General features: G+C 42.7%; 1 protein-coding gene across 4 annotated transcripts in view; it reads left to right on the top strand.

The window, feature by feature from the left end:
* Window positions 1–21,369, top strand: part of ror2 (receptor tyrosine kinase-like orphan receptor 2) — a 362,545-nt gene that overhangs the window by 267,120 nt on the left and 74,056 nt on the right. The window lies entirely within an intron of this gene.

The raw sequence follows: 21,369 nt of genomic DNA on the forward strand, positions 1-21,369 counted from the left end.
GAATGTTATAGAGATGTGGAAATTGGAGGCAAAATGAACACATTTGCTGCTACATTGTGATTAATCTCTAGCTGAAAGACAAGGCAGAATAGAGCATAAACACTAGCATGGACTAGTTGATACAAAAAGCTTGTTTCTATGCTGTATGTTCCCTGTAATTCTAAGAGACACACGGAGGGGCTGTTTAGTTCAGCATGTCTTTGCCAGCCAGGTCTTTAATCCTACTTCTGTGCTTTTTCTGTATGACCACGCATTTCTTCCCCAGGTATTTATCCAGTTCTCTCTAGATGATCACAGTAATATTAGTTTTATATTTTTAAATTTTAATTCTATTTTTGAACTAGTTTCTTGATGAATACTGCAGTTACATGGCTAACCTATTGAAAATTTTCTTAATATTGGTGACAAATTTGATGAGAAATATCAGCAAAATGGAATTGATGCATTCAAGGATGGAATGGGGGAGGCTAGTGACAACTATTTTAAAAAAGAATGAGCTGTTACTTTGGGGGAATATTTGTTTTGCAGAGAACAACAGGCAACTGCATTTTTATCTTTTTTGTACTGTCATTTCATTTGGACATACAGAGCCTACATTTCTGTCCAATCTTATTTTCATTGTTGAATCCCCACTTGCAACTTTTGGCACTTGTAGACAGAGTGCATTATATGTTCATTCCCGCAGGCATTGGTCATTAAAATGACTGGTAGAAGCTACTCAAAAGATAGAAAATACATTTTTCTTTGTATGCTTGTAGGGTGACGATGAATTACTCATTGTTCAATATTTATATGGATAGCCCTGTTATTATTCAAACTATACCTCATTTAACATTCAGCATTCTTTGAAATTGGCACTTTTTGTAGTTTTTAAAAATAGAAGTCTGGGATATATTTCTGTTTTTGGAGAAATTGGTTTTATTAAGGAACACAATTCTATTTTGTAACTGATAGACATTTCAATTCCATCACCAACCCAAGGAAACCTAACCAGATAAATAGAAAGCGGGACATAACACCAGTGCTTCATCAGAGGCTCACTGATGATGTTACCTAGAATGGTGACGAAACGTCTGAAAACTAACCTTCCAGCTCAGCGAGCAAACTCACAGCCAGAACCTCAGCCTGAGCTACAAATCTTCTCAAAACTCGCTATTTCAATTCCATGTTCAATATATGAATTAATCTTCCAGTAAGGATGTCGTGTTTTGCAATTGCTAGATGACAGACAGGACTGTCACACTTAACAAGCATATCACAGCAAAGTACACTTGAACTCCCTTGCCTAACCAGTCCTAATTCACTTCCTTCCTCATTATTCCTTCTTTTCCCACTTGCCAAATTAGTGCTGCATTGTAATTAGTTTTGTTCGTTAGGACTAATGGCTGTGTCCAGAATCAGTGGTCACAGTATGATGATTCGGGGTAGACAATTTAGGATGGAGATGAGGAGACATTCCTTCATGAAAAGCATGGTGAGCCTGTGGAATTTATTACCATAGGAAGTAGTTGATACCAAAATATTGAATCTATTGAAGAGGCAACAAGATTTAGCACTTGGGGCAAATATGACCAAAAGTTATGGGGAGAGAGCGGGATTAGGCTATTGAGTTGGGTATTCAGCTATGAATGTGAAGAATAGCAGAGCTCACTCAAAGGGCCAAATGGCTTTCTCCTGCTCCTTTCTTCTATGTTTCTATGATCAAAGAAAAATGTGTGATCTATTTGGGATTCTGCCCCACTGGCTATACAGTGACTGAAAAAGCATACAATTAGTGAACTTAGTCAAGATCACTGTTACGAATTCTGCAAAGACCAAAAGCTTTTAAAAAAAACAACACTGACTAAACATTACTGGGTAACTAAACCTCACACCATATTTATACTGTGCGGCATAGTATTCACAAACTGATCACAAACAATAGACTCAAGCTGATAATTTTGCCTGGGAAATCTTTATCTCCATAGATCCTTTACTTTATCCAGAGGTGGTGTGATGATTTAAGAGCATTGTAAGTTTGCTGATACATCCTCATCAGTGGTGTGATCCTTTGATCTTACACTTATAGATTCTGTGTCTGATACTACATTTCTCACTAACACCTGAAGAAAAAGCGAGGCTCCGAAAGCTTGTGTTTTTAAATAAACCTGTTGGACTGATTTCTGACCTTTAATCAGCGGGCAGCGATAGGTGAGCATCCTTTCTGGTAGTCAGCAGACAACAGTTTATTCATTGCAACTCGTGATGCAGCTGCTTTCATGATCCACTTTGTCCCTGTGTCCAGGAATGCATGGGGAAAAAAAGCATGGAAATATAAATCTGTAAAAAGTAAGAATAGGTACTTCAGATTCTCTTCGTGACAAAAAACAAATGTTCTGTACTTTGTTTTTTTGTGGATAGAGTTAAACAACTAGTCAGTCTTATCTTCCTTCTATAGACCAGTTTCATCTGTTTCCTTTTCAGATATTTTCTCATCAGACTCTTCAGAGACTTTGTCACGCAACTCTTGAGACTTGAGCACATTTCTTTTTTGATCAGAGATAGAGACACTACAACTGTGTTGCAAGAGCCCTTTACTGTTCCTTTTTTATCTTCTAATCAACTTGTTCAGAGATCTTATTATGCACCATTAGGGGTCTGCTTTTTTTTGTTTTCTTTTCATAGGGCCAAATATTGCCCTTCCTTTTCTTTTCTATCCCCAAAGTAACTGTAGTTATATTCAATTTGTTTTCTTTCCCAGATCACCAGTGGTTTATGCATGAATGCATAATGTACATATATAAAATATAAATGATTCTTATACATTGTGAGACAGAAAAAAAGACACCTTTTTCTAATAAGGTGTAGAGCTGGATGAACACAGCAGGCCAAGCAGCATCAGAGGAGCAGGGGATGAGAGAGATTCACAGTTGGTGTGTTGCCTTCCAGTTGCAAGGGTTCGTGATGTCTGTGTTTTTGGGATCCTTAAGGGGGAGGGGGAGCAGCCCCAAGTCATGGTCCACAGAGGCACCAACGACATAGGTAGGAAGAGAGATGGGGATTTAAGGCAGAAATTCAGGGAGCTAGGATGGAAGCTGAGAGCTAGGACGAACAGAGTTGTTGTCTCTGGTTTGATGCCTGTGACACGTGCTCGTGAGGCAAGGAATAGGGAGAGAGAGAGGAGTTGAACACGTGGCGACAGGAATGGTGCAGGAGGGAGGGTTTTGGATTCTTGGATAATTGGGGCTCTTTCTGGGGTAGGTGGGACCTCTACAAGCAGGATGGTCTTCACCTGAACCAGAGGGGTACCAATATCGTGGGGGGGGAAATTCGCTAAGGCTATTCAGGTGGGTTTAAACTAATTCAGCAGGGGCATGGAAACCAAAATTGTAGTTCGAGTATAGAAAAGGTTGAGAGTAGGGAGGTCCGAAATAAAGTTTCAGGGACACAAGATGGCACCAGCAAGCAAGAAGTTGGTTTGAAGTGTGTCTACTTCAACGCCAGGAGCATCCGGAATAAGGTGGGAGAACTTGCAGCATAGGTTGGGACCTGGGACTTGGATGTTGTTGCCATCTCGGAGACATGGATAGAGCAGGGACAGGAATGGTTAATGCAGGTTCCGGAATTTAGGTGTTTCAGTAAGAACAGAGAAGATGGTAAAAGAGGGGGAGGTGTGGCATTGTTGGTCAAGGACAGTATTACAGTTGCAGAAAGGACGTTTGGGGACTCGTCAACTGAGGTAGTATGGGCTGAGGTTAGAAACAGGAAAGGAGAGGTTACCATGTTGGGAGTTTTCTATAGGCCTCTGAATAGTTCCAGATATGTAGAGGAAAGGATAGCAAAGATGATTCTCGATAGGAGTGAGAGAGACAGGGTAGTTGTCATGGGGGACTTCAACTTTCCAAATATTGACTGGGAACACTATAGTTCGAGTACTATAGATGGGTCAGTTTTTGTCCAGTGTGTGCAGGAGGGCTTCCTGACACAGTATGTAGACAGGCCAACAACAGGCAAAGCCGCATTTGATTTAATACTGGGTAATGAGCCCGGCCAGGTGTTAGATTTGGAAGTAGGTGAGCACTTTGGTGATAGCGATCACAATTCTGTTATGTTTACTTTAGTGATGGAAAGGGATAGGTGTATATCACTGGGCAAGTGTTATAGCTGGGGGAAAGGCAATTACGATGAGATGAGGCAAGATTTAGGGAACATAGGATGGGGAAGGAAACTGCAGGGGATGGGCATGTTAGAAATGTGGAGCCTATTCAAGGAAAAGCTCCTGTGTGTCCTAGGTAAGTATGTACCTGTCAGGCCGGGAGGAAGCTGTAGAGCGCGGGAGCCAAGGTTTACGAAGGAAGTGGAATCTCTGGTCAAGAGGAAGAAGGCGGCTTGTGTTAGGATGAGATGTGAAGGCTCAGTTAGGGAGGTTGAGGGTTACAAGGTAGCCAGGAAAGACCTAAAGAGAGCTCAGAAGAGCCAGGAGGAGGCATGAGAAGTTGTTGGCGGATAGGATCAGGGTAAACCTAAGGTTTTCTATAGGTATTTAAAGAATAAAAGAATGATGAGAGTAAGATTAGGGCCAATCAAGGATAGTAGTGGGACGTTGTGTGTGGAGTCAGAGGAAATAGGGGAAACACTAAATGAATATTTTTCAACAGTATTCACTCTAGAAAATGACAATGTTGTCAAGGAGAATACTGAGATACAGGCTACTAGACTAGGTGGGATTGAGGCTCACAAGGAAGAGGTATTAGAAATCCTACAGAGTGTGAAAATAGATAAGTCCCCTGGGCCGGATGGGATTTATCCTAGGATCCTCTGGGATGCCAGAGAGGAGATTGCCGAGCCTTTGGCATTGATCTTTAAATCGTCATTGTCTACAAGAATAGTGCCAGACAACTGGAGGATAGCAAATGTGGTTCCCCCGTTCAAGAAGGGGAGTAGAGACAACCCTGGTAATTATAGACCAGCGAGCCTTACTTCAGTTGTTGGTGAAGTGTTGGGAAAGGTTATAAGAGATAGGATTTATAATCATCTCAAAGAATAATTTGATTAGGGATAGTCATTTCGGTTTTGTGAAGGGTAGGTCATGCCTCACAAACCTTATTGAGTTCTTTGAGGAGGTGACCAAACAGGTATATGAGAGTAAATGTGGTGTGGTTGATGTGGTGTGTATGGATTTTAGCAAGGCGTTCGATAATGTTCCCCACAGTAGGCTATTGTACAAAATGCGGAGGAATGGGATTATGAGAGATATAGAAGTTTGGATCAGAAATTGGCTTGCTGAAAGAAGACAGAGGGTGGTGATTGATGGGAAACGTTCATCCTGGAGTCCAGTTACTAGTGGTGTACCGCAAGGTTCAGTGTTGGGCCCACTGCTGTTCGTCATTTTTATAAATGACCTGGATGAGGGTGTAGAAGGATGGGTTAGTAAATTTGCAGACGACATTAAGGTCTGTGGAATTGTGAATAGTGACGAAGGATGTTGTAGGTTACAGAGAGACATAGATAAGCTGCAGAGCTGGGCTGAGAGGTGGCAAATGGAGTTTAATGCAGACAAGTGTGAGGTGATGCACTTTGGTAGGAGTAACTGGAATGCAAAGTACTGGGCTAATGGTAAGATTCTTAGTAGTGTAGATGAGCAGAGAGATCTCGGTGTCCATGTACACAGATCCTTGAAAGTTGCCACCCAGGTTGACAGGGCTGTTAAGAAGGCATAGTGTTTTAGCTTTTATTAATAGAGGGATCGAGTTCCGGAACCATGAGGTTATGCTGCAGCTGTACAAAACTCTGGTGCGGCCGCACTTGGAGTATTGTGCACAGTTCTGGTCACCGCATTATAAGAAGGATGTTGAAGCTTTGGAAAGGGTGCAGAGGAGATTTACTAGGATGTTGCCTGGTATGGAGGGAAGGTCTTACGAGGAAAGGCTGAGGGACTTGAGGATGTTTTCGTGAGTGAGAAGAAGGTTGAGAGGTGACATAATTGAGACCTATAAGATAATCAGAGGGTTAGATAGGGTGGATAGGGAGAGCCATTTTCCTAGGATGGTGACGGCGAGCACGAGGGGGCATAGCTTTAAATTGAGAGGTGAAAGATACAGGACAGATGTCAGAGGTAGTTTCTTTACTCAGTAGTAACGGTATGGAACACTTTGCCCGCAATGGTAGTAGATTCGCCAACTTTATGTACATTTAAGTCGTCATTGGACAAGCACATGGACATACATGGAATAGTGTAGGTTAGATGGGCTTCAGATTGGTATGACAGGTCGGCACAGCATCGAGGGCCGAAGGGCCTGTACTGTGCTGTAATGTTCTATGAAAGCTGATGTTGCGGGTCTGTAAATCCTGACCCCCGGTGGGGTCTCTCGATTCCATGCTCAGTCAATGAACACTCGCAGTCGGTCTGGCTGTTTAAGACTTTACTGTTCATTTCTTCAATCGGCCGGGTACAGATCATCCAGAAAACACAGAAGTTGAGCACTTCCGTATTCCTCGGAGGAGCTGCACATCATAGGTTAATACAAAGACATTTTTATACTTTTCTTAAAGCAGGGTACATGGTGTGATCGCATAGTGTATCCAAACAATTACCAATCAATACATGATATTGCTTCATTGACAGTTACATAATCCAGTAGTATTAACTGGTAAACAACTTATGTCGCAATGTTTAGGTTACTTTTTGTCTCTCCATACAGCACCATAACATTTGCTACCGAAGCTCAGCTAGACTGGTTAGTACTGCATTATCTTATCATTACTGCTTTATTTATGCAGCTCTAGCAGAACTTGAAATTCCCAGGCTAAAAGAGCAGCTCTAGCAGAATTTACAGATCCCAGGCTGGAAGCCATTTTCTTGCTAAATTGCACCAGCAGCCATCTTGTGCCTGGACCCAAATTTCAGATTCTCATGTCTAGACCCTTCTTCGTAAATGAATTCTGTGCAAGAAGGACGGATTGCACCTGAATTAGAAGGGGACTAATATATTGGCGAGGAGATTTGCTTGAGCTGTTCAGGAGGATTTAAACCAATGTGGGGTGTGAGATCGGTGGTGGTGGGACCTAGCGAGGTAGTGGGGAAAGAGATCAGTCTGATGCTGGTGCCGTTGGGAAAAGGAGGAAGTCTAACTGTCAGGGCAGGCAGAAACAAAGCAGAGAATGAGGTAGGACAGACAAATTAAGCTGCAAGTTTTTTAATGGAAGAGGCCAAACACGTAAGGCAGATGAAATCAGGGCAAGATTAGGAACATGGGACTGAGATATCATAGCAATTACAGAGATGTGTCACAGGGTAGACCGGACAGGCAGCTTAATTTTCCGTGGTATAGATGCTATGGTAAGGATTGAAAGTGGGAGGGGTGCAAGAGAGGAGGGGGAGTGACGTTTTTGATTATGGCTGTAGTTAGGGAGAATACTCCTGGGAGTACATCAAGGAAGTTTTTTGAGTAGAACTGAGAAATACGAAAGGGACGATCACCTTACTAGGATTGTACTGTCGAGTCCCCCCAACAGTCAATGGGAAATTGAGAAACAAGTTTGTAAGGATGTCCCGTTATCTGTAAGAATAATAGGGTAGTTATGGTAGGAGAGTTTAACTTTCTAAATATAGACAGGGGCTGCTGTGGTGTTATGGGCTTGGAAAGAGAGGAATTTCTTCAGTGTGTACAAGAAAATTTTCTGATTCAGCATGTGGATGTACCAACTCGAGGGTGCAAAACTTCGCCCACTCCGGGGAAATAAGGCAAGGCAGGTGACTGAGGTGTCAGTGGAGAAAAGTTTTAGGACCAGTGACCAGGATTCTGTTAGTTTTAAAATGGTAATGGAAGAGGATAGACTGGATCTAAAAGTTAAAGTTCATCATTGGAGGAAGGCCAATTTTGATGGGTATTAGGCAAGAAATGTCAAAAGTTGATTGGGGGCGAATGTTCACAGATGAAGGGATGAGCAGAAAATAGGAAGCCTTCAAAAATGATTAAATGAGAGTCCAAAAAGACTATGTTCCTGTTAGGGTTAAGAGCAAGGCTGGTAGGTGTAGGGAGTGCTGGATGACTAGAGACGTGGTTTTGGTCAAGAGAAATAAGGAAGCATATGTCAGCAGAAATCAAGTGATTTTCTAGAACAGTATAAAGGCAGTGGGAGTATACTTAAGAGGGAAATCAGGAGGGCAAAGAAGGGACATGACATAGCTTTCACACATAGGGTTGACTCCAAAGGGATTCTACAAATACAATAAGGATAAAAGACAGCTCTCTGATGAAGGGTCTCGGCCCAAAACGTCAGCTTTTGTGCTCCTGAGATGCTGCTTGGCCTGCTGTGTTCATCCAGCTTCACGCTTTATTATCAAGGATAAAAGGCAAACTAAGGAGAGAATACAGCCCATAAAGATCAGCAAGGTCGACAATATGTGGAACCGCAGGAGATTTTAAAAAGGTGTTTTGTATCAGTGTCTACCGTGGCAAAAGATATGGAAGATTGAGAATGTGGGGAAATAAATAGTGACCTCTTGAAAAATGTCCATATTACAGAGGAGAGGTGCTGGACATCTTAAAACGCATAAAGGTGGATAAATCTCCAGGACCTGATCAGGTGTACCTTACTACTCCATGGGAAGCTAGGGAAGTGATTGTTGGGCTTCTTGCTGAGATATTTGTATCATCAATAGCTACATTGAAGTGCCAGAAGACTGGAGGTTGGCTAATGTGGTGCCACTGTTTAAGAAAGGTGGTAAGGAAAAGCCAGGGAACTATAGACTGGTATAGATCGGTGAGCCTGACATCGGTGGTGGGCACATTGTTGGAGGGGACCCTGAGGGACAGGATTTACATGTATTTAGAAGGGCAGGGACTAATTAGGGATAGTGAACATGACTTTGAGTGGGAAATCATGTCTCACTAACTTGATTGAGTTTTTGGAAGAAGTATCAAAGAGGATTGATGAGGGCAGAGGGATAGAGGTGATCTACATGGACTTCATTAAGGCGTTTGACAAGTTTGCTCATGGTAGATTGCTTAGGAAGGTATGATCACACGAATTAGGGGGAGAACTAGCTATTTGGATACAGCACTGGCTCATAGGTTGGAAACAGAAGGTGATGGTGGAGGGTCGCTTTTCAGACTGGAGGCCCGGGATCAACGGTGTGCCACAAGGATTAGTGCTGGGTCCACTGCTTTTTGTCATTTACATAAATGATTTGGATGTGAACATACGAGGTAAGGCTAGGCAGTTTGCAGATCAAAATTGGAGGTGCAGTGGACAGTGAAGAAGCTTACCACAGAGTACTTTGAGATCTTGATCAGGTGGGCCAATGGGTTGACGAGTGGCAGATGGAGCTTAATTTAGATTAATGTGAGGTGCTGCATTTTGGACAGGTGCTGCATAGGGCAGGAATTATATACTTAATGATAAGGTCCTGCTGAACAAAGAGACCTTTGGGTGCACATTCATAATTCCCTGACAGTGGAGTTGCAGGTAGATTGGATAGTGAAGAAGGCATTTAGTATGAGTGATAATGGGAACTGCAGATGCTGGAGAATCCAAGATAACAAAGTGTGGAGCTGGATGAACACAGCAGGCCAAGCAGCATCTCAGGAGCACAAAAGCTGACATTTCGGGCCTAGACGCTTCATCAGAGAGGGGGATGGGGAGAGGGAACTGGAATAAATAGGGAGAGGGGGGAGGCCGACCCACGATGGCGAGAAAAGAAGATAGGTAGAGAGATGAGTATAGGTGAGGAGGTAGGGAGGGGATAGGTCAGTCCAGGGAAGACGTACAGGTCAACGAGGTGGGATGAGGCGGTAGGTAGGAAATGGAGGTGCGGCGTGAGGTGGGAGGAAGGGATGGGAGAGAGGAAGAACAGGTTAGGGAGGCAGAGACAGGCTGGGCTGGTTTTGGGATGCAGTGGGGGGAGGGGATGAGCTGGTCTGGCTTTGTGATGCAGTGGGGTGAGGGGAAGAACTGGGCTGGTTTTGGGATGCGTTGGTGGAAGGGAAGATTTTGAAGCTTGTGAAATCCACATTGATACCATTGGGCTGCAGGGTTCCCAAGCAGAATATGAGTTGCTGTTCTTGCAACCTTCAGGTGGCATCGTTGTGGCACTGCGGGAATACTTGCACCCTTCGGGTTGCACCTCCCAATCGCTAACCGTTTTAACTCCCCCTCCCATTCCTCAGACGACGTGTCCATCATGCCTCCTGCAGTGCCACAATGATGCCACCCGAAGGTTGCAAGAACAGCAACTCATATTCTGCTTGGGAACCCTGCAGCCCAATGGTATCAATGTGGACTTCACAAGCTTCAAAATCTCCCCTTCCACCACTTTATCCCAAAACCAGCCCAGCTCGTCCCCTTCTCCCACTGCATCCCAAAACCAGCCCAGCCTTCTCCGCTTCCCTAACCTGTTCTTCCTCTCGCCCATCCCTTCCTCCCAACTCAAGCCGCACCTCCATTTCCTACCTACTAACCTTATCCCACCTCCTTGACCTGTCCGTCTTCCCTGGACTGACCTATCCCCTCCCTACCTCCTCACCTATACTCTCCTCTCTACCTATCTTGTTTTCTCTCCATCTTCGGTCCACCTCCCCCTCTCTCCCTATTTATTCCAGAACCCTCTCCCCATCCCCCTCTCTGATGAAGGGTCTAGGCCCGAAATGTCACCTTCTGTGCTCCTGAGATGCTGCTTGGCCTGCTGTGTTCATCCAGCTCCACACTTTGTTATATAAGGCATTTAGTATGCTTGCCTTTATTGGTCAGTGCACTCAATATAGGAATTGGGAGGTCATGTTGCAGCCATAGAGGACATTGGTTAGGCCACTGTTGGAATACTGCATGCAATTCTGGTCTCCCTGTTATAGGAAGGATGTTATGAGAATTGAAAGGGTTCAGGAAAGATTTACAACGATGTTGTCAGGATTGGATGGTATCAGCCAATCTATTCAGGCTGAATAGACTAAGGCTATTTTTCCTAGGATGGTGGAGGCTGAGGGATGACCTTATGGAGATGTATAAATTCATGAGGGACATGGGCTAATAGACAAAGTCTTTTCAGGAACAAAAACAAAGTTGCTGGAAAAACTCAGCAGGGCTGACAGCATCTGTGAGGGGAAAAAAACAGAGTTAATGTTTCAGGTCTAGTGACCCTTCCTCAGAATTCGAACTTTTGTTTTGTTTAGACAAAGTCTTTTCCCCAGGTCGGGGGAGGTCCAAAACTGGAGGGCATAGTTTAAGGTGAGAGGAAATGATTTAAAAGGGACTTAAGGGGTAATGTTTTCACGCAGAGGGTGGTGCATGTGTGGAATTAGCTACCAAAGAAAGTGGTGGAGGCTGCTACAATTACAATGTCTAAAAGGCACCTGGATGTTCATTTGAATAGGAAGGGTTTAGAGGCATATGGACCAATTGCTGGCAAATAGGAGTAGATTGATTTGGGATATCTGGTCAGTATGGATGAGTTGAACCGAAGGAGCTGTTACTGTGCTGTATATCTCTATGATTATAAATTCCATTATTTATTCTTCTATAAATGTGAACCTATTAAAGTCTGACTGTGTCTCATGTGTAACATATTTTTCACTAAATTTTGTCCATACGTTTAATAAAATTTCCAAATCTTTCTCAATGTGTAATTATGGAATTTTTAGCTTTGAGAACACTGATCTCACTTCTAGAAGAATAAAATCCCTACAGTGCAGATAGAAACAATTCAGCCTGAGTCAAGGCTGACCCTCTGAAGACTATCCTATCCAGGCCCAGCCATACCATGGCTAATCCATCCAGACTTCTGGAAAATTGACCTAACCTATGCATCTTTGAACTGTGGAAAGAAATCAGAGCACCTGGTAGAAAATCACAGAGAGAAGGGAGAATGTCACCCAAGGCTGGAATTGAACCCTAGTCCCTACTGCTGTAAGGCAGCAGGTCTAACCATTGAGCCATCATGCCACCCTGCCACCGTGAAGCTTCTACTATTCAGGAACAGTGTGAAGGCCATATCTTGCTTTTTATCGTGCTAATACCATAATCCGTGCTGTTTTCCCATTGACTGCAAGGGTCAGCTTCATAAAACATCAGTAAACAGTCAGATCCCAATACTTTGCTATTAGTTTTTGTCATTTGTTTCCAAAATAACTCCAGTTACAATATTATGTTTGAAAAGAGTCCTGAGCTTCAAACCATCAGCTTTAGGCAACCATCCTCTGCTGTCAATGTGCATTCAGATCCAAGTCTGTGTAAGATAGAAACCAAGACATCTTTTTGTGTCTATCAAGTTTACTAAACTCCTTCCACACACCAGTCCCTTCTGTTCCCCCTTTATGGGTATTTTCTAATCAACCCGTTTAGAGATATTATTGCACACCTGGTGCAGGCTGGACTTCAGACTGGATTTCCTGGCTCAGAGATAGGGAATCTACCGCTACACCACAAGAGCCCCTCCTCCTTTATATCTACCCAAGTAGTAAATTAATCACTTAAATCCAATCCAAGTGGTTGCCTGCCATTTCAATGCTCCACTGTATTCCGAGGCCAACATCTCTGCCTGGGGCTTGCTGCAGTGCTCCTGTGAAGCTCAGCACAAGCTGGAAGAACAAACAATTCCTGATTTTCCACTTGGGAACCCTGCAAACATCTGGACTCAGCATCATCTTCAAAAGCTTCATCATCTCCCACGCCCTTGCCCTTACCCCAACAATACACACCCAAGTCATCACATGGTCTTTTACCACAAACAAACCATTGTCACCTACTAACAGTCCCCATTAGCAGCTATACATTGTCCTAGGCTAACCTTTATTCATTACTTTGCCTGCCCAGCTTTTGTCTATCTCTTAAGCTCTATCTCCCCATATTGTTTACTTCTCTCCCCTCCTCACCCGTCATCCTTAGCATGCATACTCTGTTCTCAGCTACAATCAGTTCTGAAGAATGGTCTCTTGATCTGAAATGTTAACTGGCTTTCTTTCTGCAGATGCTGCCAGACCTGCTGGGCTTTTCCAGCAACTTTTGCTTTTTTTGTTATACTTAAATCCAATAACCTGCTTAACACTTGTTATATTAACATTTGATTGTTAAATATGGATTTCAATAACACCAGAACTCAGGACCCTGGCGTGTAGTAACCAGGTCAAACAGTTTATTTCCAGATTACATGGACAAGTCCATTTAGTGATTTACTTTGAATTAAAGAGACAATTATAAACATTATTTAAAACATCACATGTTTAATATCACTTTCAACATTGAGTGATAGCTGCTAGTTTGTTTCATTACAAATTTCTCGTAAGGTTTTGCAGGGGCTTTTCTTATAATGTGTATTCTAGCAACCTGAATTGGTTATAATGCAATTGACGAATAGAGGTTGGCAACTCATATTCCGCCTGGGAACCCTGCAGCCATATGGTATCAATGTGGACTTCACCAGTTTCAAAATCTCCCCTTCCCCCACTGCATCCCTCAACCAGCCCAGTTCATCCCCTCCCCCCACTGCACCACACAACCAGCCCAGCTCTTCCCCCCCACCCACTGCATCCCAAAACCAGTCCAACCTGTCTCTGCCTCCCTAACCGGTTCTTCCTCTCACCCATCCCTTCCTCCCACCCCAAGCCGCACCCCCAGCTACCTACTAACCTCATCCCACCTCCTTGACCTGTCCGTCTTCCCTGGACTGACCTATCCCCTCCCTACCTCCCCACCTACACCCTCTCCACCTATCTTCTTTACTCTCCATCTTCGGTCCGCCTCCCCCTCTCTCCCTATTTATTCCAGTTCCCTCCCCCCATCCCCCTCTCTGATGAAGGGTCTAGGCCCGAAACGTCAGCTTTTGTGCTCCTGAGATGCTGCTTGGCCTGCTGTGTTCATCCAGCCTCACATTTTATTATCTATGACGAATAGAGGAACAGTATTTCTAAATTGCAAACATTGTTTTGGATGTAACACAATTCAAACATCAATATCACATGGGCTTTGTCCTGAATGTGCACCGAAAGAGTTCCAGTGCTTGCATCAAAGATTCTTGCTCTTTCTGTGATAGGTACTGTACAGTTCGACTATGTTACCCACAAAATGCAAGGTCAAAGTGGCAAGAATGATAACAAGAAGCATCCTGGTGATAAAATTACAGGTGGTGTACGTAAAAGAAAGGCTAGAATGCTGGAAGAGAAGCTACATCTTGTAAAGCGTTTTGAGTACAATGAGAGAACATGTGATATTATTTGCGCAACAAGAATGAAGGAGTCTATCTTACGCACCATTAGAAACAATCTAGTAAAGATTAAAGCAAGTTGTATTGGTGGAACAGGTCTGACTGCTAATAAATCTGAGGTCACAAACAGAGGAACTCAGGGAGATGTTTCTAAGTGTGTGGACAAAAGAGCAAACAAAGAAGTAATCTGGAACCACCCTTCTCACCAGAAAAGAGAAAGCCTTACTGACTTACAAAGATCTAACAGAACAAGCCAGCTTTAGTGCTGGCAGTGACTGGTTTTAAGAACCACTAAGCTTTTCATAATGCAACATTATGTGGTGAAGCTGCCAGCGCAGACAAGGACCATGCAATGGCATTTGCACCCACAGTAAAAGAATTAATTGACAAAGAAGGCTACAAATTAGGTCAAATTTTTAGTTCGGATGAGACAGGTTTATACTGGGAGCAAACATCATCAAGAACCTACATTTCTATGAATGAAGCACACACTCCAGGCTTTAAGGTGGTAAAAGATGTATCACTGTGCTGCCGAGTGTCATTGCCAGTGGAGACTTAAAGCTTAAGTCTTTGGTGGTTTACCATTCTGCCAACCCACGAGCCTTGAAAGGTTACTCTAGTCATCTACATTATGTCAAGCAAAAGAGGTTGGATGACTGTGGAATGACGTTTTTGAAGGTTTTTGTAGAAAGTATTGCAGGAAAAAAAATATAGATTTCAAGATTATTCTTGTTGTGGATAATGCCACTCCCTCCATATACTATCTACAAGATGCACTGCAGAAATTCACCAAAGATCCTCAGATAGGACCTTCCAAACCCACGACCACTTTCAAAGAGAAAGACAAGGGCAGCAAATATATGGGAACACCACCTTCAAGTTCCCCTCCAAGCCACTCATTATCCTGACTTGGATGTCTATTGCTGTTCCTTCACTGTCGCTGGGTTAAAATCCTGGAATTCCCTTCATAATGCCTTAGTGGGTCAACACAGCAGGTGGACTGCAGCAATTGAAGAGGGCAACTCACCATCACCTTCTCAAGGGCAACTAGGGATGGGCAAGAATTGTTGGCTAGCCAGCGACACTTGACCCCACAAACGAATAGAAAAAATTGCGCTAAATCATCCTCAGACCATTGGTGAGTTTTCTGAAAACATCAAAGTGCTATTTCTACCTCCAAACACAACCTCTCTCCTTCAACCCATGAACCAGGGTATAATAGCAGCTTTTAAAGCTTAATATTTAAGGCTCACATTTAACAGGCTGCCTGCAGTCATTGCTGGGGATAAGAACAGTGTTCGTCGATATTGGAAGAGCTTTAACATCAAGAATGCAGTTGACAATTTCGTGGAGACTTGCGGTGATGTCAGTAAGGACTGCTTGTATGCAGTTTGGCAGAAACTTCTCCCCGATTTTATTCAAGCTTTATAAAGCTTTAATCTGTCAGAGGAGCTCCCAAAATCAAAGAACACTGCATTGATCTTATGAAGCAAGCTGGATTTGAAGAAGTGGGGACTGAAGATCTTGAAGAGCTGCTTGAGTCCCACTGTGAAGACCTCTGTACAGCTGATCTACAACAACTTGTCGCTGAGGGGTAAGTGGAAGCTGGAGATCAAGAAGATAAAGTTCAGGATGCAGCACCTTGAGAGCTTCCACTTCTGTCTTGTCTTTGATCCTGAGGGAAATTGAGAAGCAGTTGCAATGATTAGAGAACAATGAATACAATGCAGTATGCAGCAGGGTGGCAGTTCATGAAGTACAACCTTCTTTGGCGCTCTATGAACTACTTCTTTGTCAAAGAAGGAAAAGTGCAAAGCAGCAAAAACTGGATGTCTTTTTTAAGCCAACCCCCAAGAAACAATCAGAAGGCAATGAACCACAACCACCTACTTCTGGATTAACTCTTTTTTTCCCTAACCCTGCAAACAAAATTGCATCTCAATATGGTGATGGTGATTTTTTTTTCTATTCATTTTTTTAATGGATGTAAGCATCGCTGGCTGGGCCAGCATTTCTTGCCCATTCCTAGTTGCCCTTGAGAAGGTGGTGGTCAGCTGCCTTCTTGAACTGCGGCAGTCCTCCTATTATGGGTTGCCCCACAATGCCATTAGGGAGGGAATTCCAGGATTTTGACCAAGCGACAGTGAGGGAACAGTGATATATTTCCAAGTCAGGATGGTGAGTAACTTGGAGCGGAACCTGAAAGTGGTGGTGTTCCCATATATCTGCTGCCCTTGTCCTTCTGGATGGAAGTGGTCGTGGGTTTGGAAGGTGCTACCTCAGGATCTTAGGTGAACTTCTACAGTGCATCTTGTAAGTCGTATACACTGCTGCTACTGAGCATCAGTGGTGCAGGGAATGAATGCTTGTGGGTGTAGTGCCAATTAAGCGGGCTGTTTTGTCCTGGATGGTGTCAAGCTTCTTGAGTGTTGTTGGGTTGCACTCATCCTGGAAAGTAGGGAGTATTCCATCACACTCCTGACTTGCACCTTGTAGATGGTGGACAGGCTTTGAGGAGTCAGGACATGAGTTACTCACCACTATTTTCAGCTTCTGCTTGAATATCAAAGGGCGGTGGTTATATTCTCTCATATTGGTGATGGTAACAGCCTGGCATTTGTGTGGCACGAATGTCACTTGCCACTTATCAGCCCAAGCCTGGATACTGTCCAGATCTTGTTGCATGTGAACATGGACTACTTCAGTATCTGAGAAGTTACGAATGGTGCTGATCATTGTGCTACCATCAGCGAACATCCCCACTTCTGATTATAAGATGGAGGGAAGGTCATTGATGAAGCAGTGAAGATCGTTGAGCCTTGGACACTACCCTGACAAACTCCTGCAAAGATGTCCTGGAGCTGAGATGATTGACCTCCAACAACCATGACCATCTTCCTGTGTGTCAGGTATGACTCCAACCACTGCAGCATTTGCCCCCTGATACCCATTGATTCCAGTTTTGCTAGGGCTCTTTGATGCCACACTCATTCGAATGCAGCCTTGATATCAAGGGCTGTCACTCTCACCTCACCTCTGGAATTCAACTGTTTTGTCCATGTTTGAACCAAGGCTATAATGAAATCAGGAGCTGAGTAGCCTTGGCAGAACCCAAACTGGGTGTCACTGAGCATGTTATTTCTGAATAGGTGCTGCTTGATAGCACTGTTGATGACACCTTCCTTCACTTTTACTGATGATCAAGAGTTCACTGATGGGGCAGTAGTTGCCTAGGTTGGATTTGTCCTGTTGTTTGTGCACAGGACATACTTGGGCAATTTTCCACATTGTCGGGGAGATATCAGCATTGTAACTGTACTGGAACAGCTTGGCTAGGGGAGCAGCAAGTTCTGGAGCACAAATCTTCAGTAATATTGCCAGAATGTTGTCAGGGCTGGTAGCCTTTGCAGTATCCAGTATCTCCAACCATTTCTTGATATCACATGGAGTGAATCGAATTCGCTGAAGACTGGTATTTATAATGGTGGGGACCACTGCAGGAGGCTGAGATGGACCGTCCACATGGAATTTCTGGCTGAAGATTGCTGCGAGTGCTTCAGTCTTATCTTTTGCACTGATGTGCTGGGCTCTTCCATCATTGAGGATGGGCACATTCGCGGAGCCTCCCCCTCCAGTGAGTTTTTAAATTGTCCACCACCATTCACGACTGAATGTGGCAGGAGTGCAAAGCTTAGATCTGATCCGTTGGTTGATGACATGATTACAACCCTTATCCCCTGCCTTAACAACAGAGCTACCTCAGAACCTCCTCCCCCATCAAATCATCTTGACATATTTTCAAGATAAGGTGATAAATTTACTGTTATTTCATTATTACACGTAAATTAAATATTTGTCCAAACAGTGCTTTTCAATGCTTTCTTTTTAGCTGGTCTGCGCCAACCCTCCTTTTCCTACAGGCCCCATTATTTCTCTGGCACAGTTTTCGATAACGCACCATTTCACAGGAACCCATCTATTACGTTATAGCAGAACCCCCTGTACTTAGACTAACTAGTATTAGAGGAGATAAACCCTGAGACATTATTATACTGTGTGTCTCAGGTGAATGGGTATGAACACTACAGAACTGCGGTTAGTTATTTAAGCTTTATACAGATGGTATAGTGGCCATAAGTGCATGTGATTTCCTGGCTTTTGGTTTTCTGAATTGCTTCAGATTGCAGTTTAACTGCCTTGATGAGTCATGAAATATTGTAGCATGGAAATAAATTTGACCAATCATGCCAGCTCTCTGAAGAAGATATTCCAACAATAGCTGCATGGCTATTAGAGTCATAGAGCCCTACAGCATGGAGACAGGCCCGTCGGCCCAAACTGCTCCATGCCAACCAAAATGTCCATCCACACTAACCCCATTTCCCTGTGTTTGGCCCATTTCCTTCCAAACCTTTCCTATCCATGCATTTATCCATTTGACTTTTAAATGTTGTTAATGTACCTGCCTGAACCACTTCCGCTGGCAGCTCATTCCATGTGCGTACCACCCTCTGTAAAACCTTGCCCCTCAGGTTCTCAGTTAATTTTTCCCCTTTTACTTTAAACTGATGCCCTCTCATCCTCGGTTCTCCAACCCTGGGAAAAGGCGCATTCACCTGATCCACACCTCTCATGATCTTATGCACCTCTATAAGATCCCTCCTCGGTCTCCTACGCTGTAAAGAAGAAAGTCCTAGCTTGTCCAACCTCTCCCTTTCACTCAGTCCCTTGAGTCCTGGAAACATCCTTGTAAATTTCTTCTGCACTCTTTCCAGTTTAATAACATCCTTCTTATAGCAAGATAACCAAAACTGAATACAGTACTCCAAGTGTGGCCTCACCAACATCCTGAACACTTGCAACATAACTTCCCAACTTGTATATTCAATGTCCTGGCTGATGAATGCCAGTATGCCAAAAGCCGCCTTCACTGCCATACACCTGACTCCACAACCATGCACCTGAACTCCAAGGTCTCTTTCTTCCACTACATTCCTTAAGGCCCTATCATTCAGCATGAAACTCTTACCTTGATTTTACTTTACAAAATGCGACACCTCATACTTATTATACTAAACTCCATTTGTCATTTCTCGGCCCATTTCCCCAGCCAACAAGATCCTGCTGCAATTTCTAATAACCTTCCTCACTGTCCATGATACCGCCTATTTTATTGTCATCCGCAAACTTACTAATCATGCTTTGTCCATTCTCATCCAAATCATTGTTATAGATAACAGACAGCAATGGGCCCAGCACCTGTCACAGGCCTCCAGTCTGACAAGCATCCTTACACTACTACTGTCTGCTTCCTGCCATCAGGCCATTGTAATTAAGTGTCTGAATAGGTGAGTGACTGAGGTACTAAGCCCTAATACCAGTAACAGATTCATTATATCAGAAATAAATCCACTGCCTTCAGTTCAAAGACATTTCTGAGAGGAAACTCTGAAACAAGAAGAGCAAGCATTTGAATAACTTTACAGAAGTCTCTGGATTTACAGCTGTCAGTTCCTTTGTGATCAAGATAAAGCATATTTATATTGACTTGCTCACCATGTGTCATGTCCAGTATTATCATTATTTTGGCTAAGAACTTACTTTTTATGAATATTCTACAAGGTGGTTTCAGAATCTGGCTGTACGGTACACTTTACAGAAAATCACCCTTCTGAGAGCAGAGAGAATAATTTAAGCTGATTTTACCTCTAAAATTGGCCTTAATAAATCTCAGAAACTATTAGTAGTTTGCATTATATTTCATTATAAGTAACTTGAATGCAAACTGCTCATTTTATCTGTCCAGATGAAGAAATTCGTTATTGAACAAAATATTTTCAAGGTAAAGGTTTTAATTTTTGCCCAATCTCTCAGTTTTTACTTCTATTTTACTTCTATCAATAATTCTTGTAGAAACTGAGCCTGTTTAAGTGAAGCAAACATTTTTTTGGTACTTCGTCTTAGCCTGGAATTACAAATCTGCCTGCCAGCTATTTGGATTATATTGCTAGATCCTTAACTCCTATGTGCATATATGATGTTCACTTTCTGGTAAAATTTTTGAATGCATCCTAAACTTTCCACAAGGTTGAATTCTGAAATACAGTTTTGTTTTCTTACTCAGGAATGTGTTGAAGTTAGAATCTGCATGTAGAGAGGGATTAAATCTTTAATGCAATGTGGTTCATATCAAATCCAGATTTATCTGTTAAACTCAGAGCTAATCAAGGTATGCATCTCACTTCATGAGGCAAAAGAAATGTTAGATATATATTGCTAGTGCAGCAGGAAAAATATTTGCCCAAATTAATTATAAGTAAATAGTATCAAATCATAAAATTCTGCACCCCTGTTTCCTTAATAGTTACCCACCAGGCTGTTTTTCTCCTAGAAGATCCAATATTCTGTAGAGATTGTTGAAAAAAAAAATGATGATAGATAAAATTGACTGGATTTTGTTTTTGGCGATGAATGTGTAGAACCAAATATATATTATGTTTGGACTTGCCCACAGACTTTCTATGGGATTTTGCACTGGAACCTGTTTAAGCTACAAAGTCAAGTTAGCACAGCTGAAGGTTCTGAAGAAAACCTGGGACCTGTTTTAAAGAGCAAACTGTACATTCTCTTAAACAATCAAATTAAAATACTGTGAATGCACCAGCCAGAGTTTGAAGTAGGAAGTTTCAAATTTTGTTCATTCAAAATCAAAGCAAGCATGAAAGGTGAAATAATGAGTGAGAAAGAAAGATGCATTAAACGAGCACAGTTGAGAATAAGTTTTTTCTGGAAATGCTTGTCTAATGTCCATCAATAATTAAAATTTGAATGTATCAGATCTGCATTTGTAAACATAAATGTCCATGCCAACAAACCATTTTGGTCATCGTTAAGAGCTGTTAAAATATTGGTTATGTTAAATAAAAACCACAAACATTTTCTGGTAATGTTAACCACAGCAACTTCACACTGTTTCAATGAGAAATCTTCCAAGAAATATAGTTCTCATAAAACCCGTGACAGAACAGGTAACCTCAACAGAAAGTTTTGATTTCTTCGTTGACTATGCATGGTCGTCACTGGACGTTGCTTGCTGTTTTCTACTTAATTATGGTGTGCATATAGCCTCACTTATCAGAAAATCCAGACCATTGTGTTTATGAAGAACAGGTTTACTTTTCGAAGTATCAGTG

Source organism: Stegostoma tigrinum, chromosome 3 (genome assembly GCF_030684315.1).
Source record: "Stegostoma tigrinum isolate sSteTig4 chromosome 3, sSteTig4.hap1, whole genome shotgun sequence".
Classification (NCBI taxonomy): domain Eukaryota; kingdom Metazoa; phylum Chordata; class Chondrichthyes; order Orectolobiformes; family Stegostomatidae; genus Stegostoma; species Stegostoma tigrinum.